The sequence below is a fragment of the Fomitiporia mediterranea genome (genome assembly GCF_000271605.1).
Source record: "Fomitiporia mediterranea MF3/22 unplaced genomic scaffold FOMMEscaffold_7, whole genome shotgun sequence".
Lineage (NCBI taxonomy): Eukaryota > Fungi > Basidiomycota > Agaricomycetes > Hymenochaetales > Hymenochaetaceae > Fomitiporia > Fomitiporia mediterranea.
In genome coordinates, this window is record NW_006760392.1 from 3318071 (window position 1) to 3323472 (window position 5402).

Consider the following 5402-nt stretch of genomic DNA (forward strand, 5'->3'; position numbering starts at 1 on the left):
GTCAAAGATAGAGGTACAAAGAATGAAGGGATGGACAAAGGGTAAGAGACTATAGAATGATACAAAGAATGAAGGGGTGGTCAAAGGAATGGAATGATGAAGTAAGGAAGGGTAGTGGCAAGAGTCAGCACACATATAGTCTATAGACAGCACCCCTGAGGGATAGAAGTCCTGAGTTCTAGTACAGAAGGGTGTAGAACCCTTGGAACTGAAGGTATGAGAGTAGAGAACTGTAACATCACCCCCCCTCTAAAACCAATTGTCCTGATTGGTGAGCATTAGGCTTGGTTAGTAGCTTGGGCATAAGTTGGAACAGTAGGGTTTGGAAATCTGTGAGGTAGAGTTGATGCAGAGCACCTGGATGAAGTTGATAGAAGTCTTGGATTGCCTTAGCAGTATGGGTGAGATTCTCAGCAGGTTCCCAAGTACATTCTTCAACTGGGTATCCCTTCTAGTGGATAAGGAACTTGAGTTTTCTGTACACCAGCTTAGCATCTGCTACATACTCTACTTTGTATTCTGGTTTGGAACCAATGAGTTCTAGTGGAGACAGTAGGGGTCTTTGTTGTAAAGGAAAACCTGGATCATAGTATTGAGACAGTAGAACCTTGTTAAACACTGGGTGTATACACTTCCATGTTGCTAGAAGTTAGAGTTTGTAGACAGAGGCACTGACCTTCTTTTCAATAATGAAGGGTCTGAAGCACTTGTTGTCCAACTTCTTCATTAGGCAATCTATAGTCAGGTTAGTAGCTTCCAGCATAACTTTGTTACTAGACTGGTAGTCCTTAGCCACAGACCTCTTCTAATCATAGTTCTACTTCATAACCTGTACTACCTTTTCCAAAAGAGCTCATGTGTCCTCCCTGGTTCTGTACATCTGTTCTACAAAGTCTGTTACAGATTCAGAACTACTGTTCTGGTTTGGAACTGTCCCCTAGTATAGATGTCTCCTATGATTGAGGAAGAATAGGGACTGTCCTGTTGTAGAGTGTTACTAGTTATTGTGTACAAATTCTGTCAGAGCTAGCCATTCAGACTAATCTGATTACTAATGATTAATGAACATCTGGAGGTAGAGCTTAATCTCCTGATTGACTTGCTCAGTTTGACTGTCAGTCTGTAGGTGATAGGTAGTAGAAGGGTTCCCTTGAATTCTGAGAAGTATATACAAGTCCTATATGAATTTTGACTCAAATTACAGTCTACAATCATGAATGAGCTTCTAAGGGAGTCTGTACAACCAGAAAACATAATCCCTATAAATGTACACTATACCTTCAGAAGTAAGTTCTGTTTGGGTTGGAACTGTGTAGACTTGCTTAGAGAATCAGTTGACAATCACACAGATAGTGTTGTAACCCTAAGACTCAGGTAGCTTACTGATCAGGTCCACCAAGACTTCTTCCCAAGAGTGATCCAGAATCTAATACAGATGTAGGGGAGCCCAAACCCTTGTCTGGTAGGCCTTAGTCTGTTGGCACATATTATAACTAGTCATGTACTTCAGGATTTCCCTCTACATTCTAGGCCACCAGTAGTTCTGAGTAATGAGTTCCTGTGTTTTGTGTCAGCCTGAATGTCCTACAGTCAGATTGTTGTGATGAGCTCAGACAATGTCCTCCTACAGCTTCTGATCCTTCAGAACATACAGTTGGCCTTCCTAGTAAACCTGTCTATCCTTATCCTCCTCCCAATCCCTTACCTACTTCTCTAACTGTTTCACTACAACCCAGTCCTGTGTGTGTCTTAGAACTTACTGTATGTAGGTGACAAAGTCAACATCCTTGGATTTGAGTCAGATCTCTTGGATTGTCTCAGACACAAAACAGGAATTGTCTAGGAGAACAAGATTTTCATTATTATTCTCCCCCCTTTTATGACCTGCTTGTCTTGAGAGTAAATCAGCTTTTGTCATTTGTGTTCTGGGTTTGTAGGTTAGTACAAAGTTAAAGTCCTACAGTTCTAACATCCAGTAGGCTTGGTAGCAGTTAAGCTTCTAGGGCACTCAGAAGTACTGGAGATTAAGGTGATCACTCTAAATCTTAAACTTCTGTACAGTACTAAGGAGATATTAACACTACTCTTCTAAGGAATAGACAATTGTAAGGAGTTCTTTGTTATAGATAGGGTAGTTCTGTTCTGTTACAGAGAGGGATTCTAATCAGAACACTATTGGACACTACTTTCCATTAATGAACTAGGACAGTACTACTCTATTTGTAAAGTTGGAAGAGTCAGCTTTAACTCAGAACTTGTCTGTAACTGTTAGAACTACTAATACAGGCTTGCTAGTAATAGCCTACTTTAGGGACTCAAACACAGACTACTACTAATCCTCCTATTACTAAGAAACATCTTTGCTAGTGAGATTGTGAAGGGGCCAGGCAATAGTACTGAAGCCTCAAATGAAGCATTAGTAGTAGTTTACAAACCTAAGAAATACTTGGACCTGTTTTAGGTTCTGAGGTTGTAGCCAGTTCCAAACTGTAGTTACCTTTGCTGGATTCATACAGACCTCTCCTCCACCAATCACAAAGCCTAGATAATCTACTGACTCCTGTGCAAAAAAGTACTTTACTTCTTAGAGGAACAGTTTATTATCTTAGAGCTGTTGTAGAACTGCTCAGATTAGTCAGTAATAGTGTTTGACTGTTTGGGTAAAGATTAGAATGTTATCCAGATACACACTAATGTGCTCTGAGTCAATCAGATCTGTAAGGATGTGATTCATGAATGACTAGAACATTGTAAGCAAGTTAGTTAGTCTGAAGAACATTATGGTTGGTTTGTACAATCTATAATTGGTTTAGAATATAGTCTTCTACTCATCTCTGTCTTGAATCTGAATATTATTGTATCCTCATCAAACATCCAACTTAGTAAAAACCCTAGATGTATGTGTCTTATTAATGAGCTCCTGAATCAGGGGAAGCAGGTACTTGTTTTTGACAGTACCCTCATTAAGACAACAATAATCCTAGACTGGGTAGAGCTTCCCATCTTTCTTTTTGACAAAGAAGAAAGGGGAGGCTATAAGAGACTTTGAGGGTTGGATCCAGCTGTTCTAAAGATTTTCCTAAAGGAACTCATCAAGCACCTCCTGCTTGTCTCTGTTGAGTAGGTAGACCTTACAATCCTTGAGTTGGAAACCCTTGGTCAATTCAATTGTATAGTTCTAGGAACAGTGTTCAGGAAGCTGGTTGAATTCCTCTTTACTGAAGACTTTAGGGAACTCTCAGACAAAATCTAGTAGGCTAGGTCTGTGTGTGTTCTAGAGTAGAGTTGTTCTGAGAGGGTTCTAGACTGGTTCTGTCTTAGATATCCTTCAGATTGACTCTATTCTGCCTTGACTAGAATATGTATCTACATATCTATCCTAGTCAAAGAAGAACAACTGGTCACCTTTATTAGAACTGTTAGTAACATTAGAAGTGTCTGTATCTACTCAGAACAGTAGTACAAGATAGCTGTAAGACTCAGGACACTGATTGAACACAAGTGTCTGCTCCAACCAGTTAATAGTAGGGTTGTAAGCTTTGAGCCATTTGAATCTAATGAAGACATCTGTCTTTCCAAGGTTGGTAACTCTAAACTCAATGCTTTCCTCATAATCCTGAATGGTCATCTATAGTTGGACAAACTCAGTGATCCAACCATTCTGGTTCAGGGTTCTGTCCACATTGTATACTAGGATCAGAAGTAGAATGTATTAAGTAGGGAGGTAGTGTTCCTACACAAAGGCCTTATTAATACACAAACCAGTACATCTACTGTCTACCAGAGCTGTTGTTTGGATCTGGCAGGATCCTAAGAAGGGAGCCAAGAGGACAGGGATCTAGAGCTAGTACTCAGAACATTCTTGGATGAACTACTACTTGTTCTGAAGGGAACATACAGCTTGTGTAGCCTTGTTGTCTAAGAGGGTGAGTATATACACTAACATTTCCTTATTAACCTCTCTCTTTCAACAAGGACAGACTCATGTCCTCAGCTATAAACTCAGCTAAGACTATCCCTGCTTGATACTACAGACAAACTACTGAGTAGTAAACAGGGCTAGGTAACATTCTGAACATTCTGAGATCTTAGAACACAGAAGTAGCAGGTCAGATTGTGCAGATTTAGACTTGGATAAAGTGTGAAGAGAAGAATCAAAAGAATCAGAAGAAATAGGAGAACTATCTACTTTTTCTACTTTTTCTACTTTTCTTACTTTATTTACTTCTAATCCTACAGTGTCTATTGAATCAAAAGTGGCCATTAAAAAATCCAAGTTATAGCCCTTCAGTACTACATTTACTGTTGGGCCTCTACAAAATCCTAGAGTACATAGTCAGGGTTTAAGAGTTCTGAGGTGACTTCTAGATTTGCAGAAAAGGCTTCTCACTACAAATCCTGCTTGTCACTCATTATTACTCTAATAACCTGACAGATATACTGTTACTTCTGTAGGCAGTCCTTAATTTAGTGCTCTGACTTTCTACAGGCAAAGTATACTCCTTACTTTCAGGCTTCTCTAATGTCTATCAGAACAGATTGATTATAAATTACAGGCAGATTGATCTGAGGGCTCAGAACTGTTAGAGTCAGATACATGTGTAAGTATTCTGTACAGACTTGACACATCCAAGCTGTAGCTTGGTTAAAGGAGATAGTACATGTTTTCTACTCAGTGTAGGTAACTAGTTCCAGCATTATTCTAAGAATCTTATTAACCAGTTCTAGGTGAAGAGCTTTTTCAAGTATTCTAATAAGGACATTATTGAACCTGAGTGTGAATCCTACCTTCTAGGCCAAGATATTGAATTCCTGAAAGAAGGCATTAGCAGAACGTTTGCCCTGTTATAGAGATACAAGCTTGTTCTACACATTGTGCTTCTTATTCAGATTGATAAAGGAAGTACAGAGCTGCCCTATAAATTCTGAGTATGACTCATTGTTCTGAAGTCAGATCAGGCTTCTGATCCAATAACCTTCAATCCAGTTCTAGGCTCAGGTGGCTGTGTTGCCTTCCTTCATAAAGGAGAGGACAAATAGGACACAATTGAGATCTGAGGATAGATTGGTTGAAGCAGTAGCCACATATAGTTTGACTTAGTACTAGAAGTCCTCAAAGTGCTACCCCTTGAAGTCTAAAGGGCAGGCTACATACACTTTCTTTCTGAAACAGGTTACAACTTCCAGAACAATTGGAACAGGTTCTGAAGGGGTTAGGGGCATGTGGTTAGTAAAGGCCTCTTAGATAGAGGTCTATACATATTAAACTAGCTCTGCTTGTAACTACTGATCTGGCAGGACAGTAGGGGTGGCAGTTAGTGTAGTAGGGTCTATGTCTACACTACAAAGGAATTGACACTAAACTAAAAGGGGTAATGAATAGAAGAAGGGTGGCAAAAGTT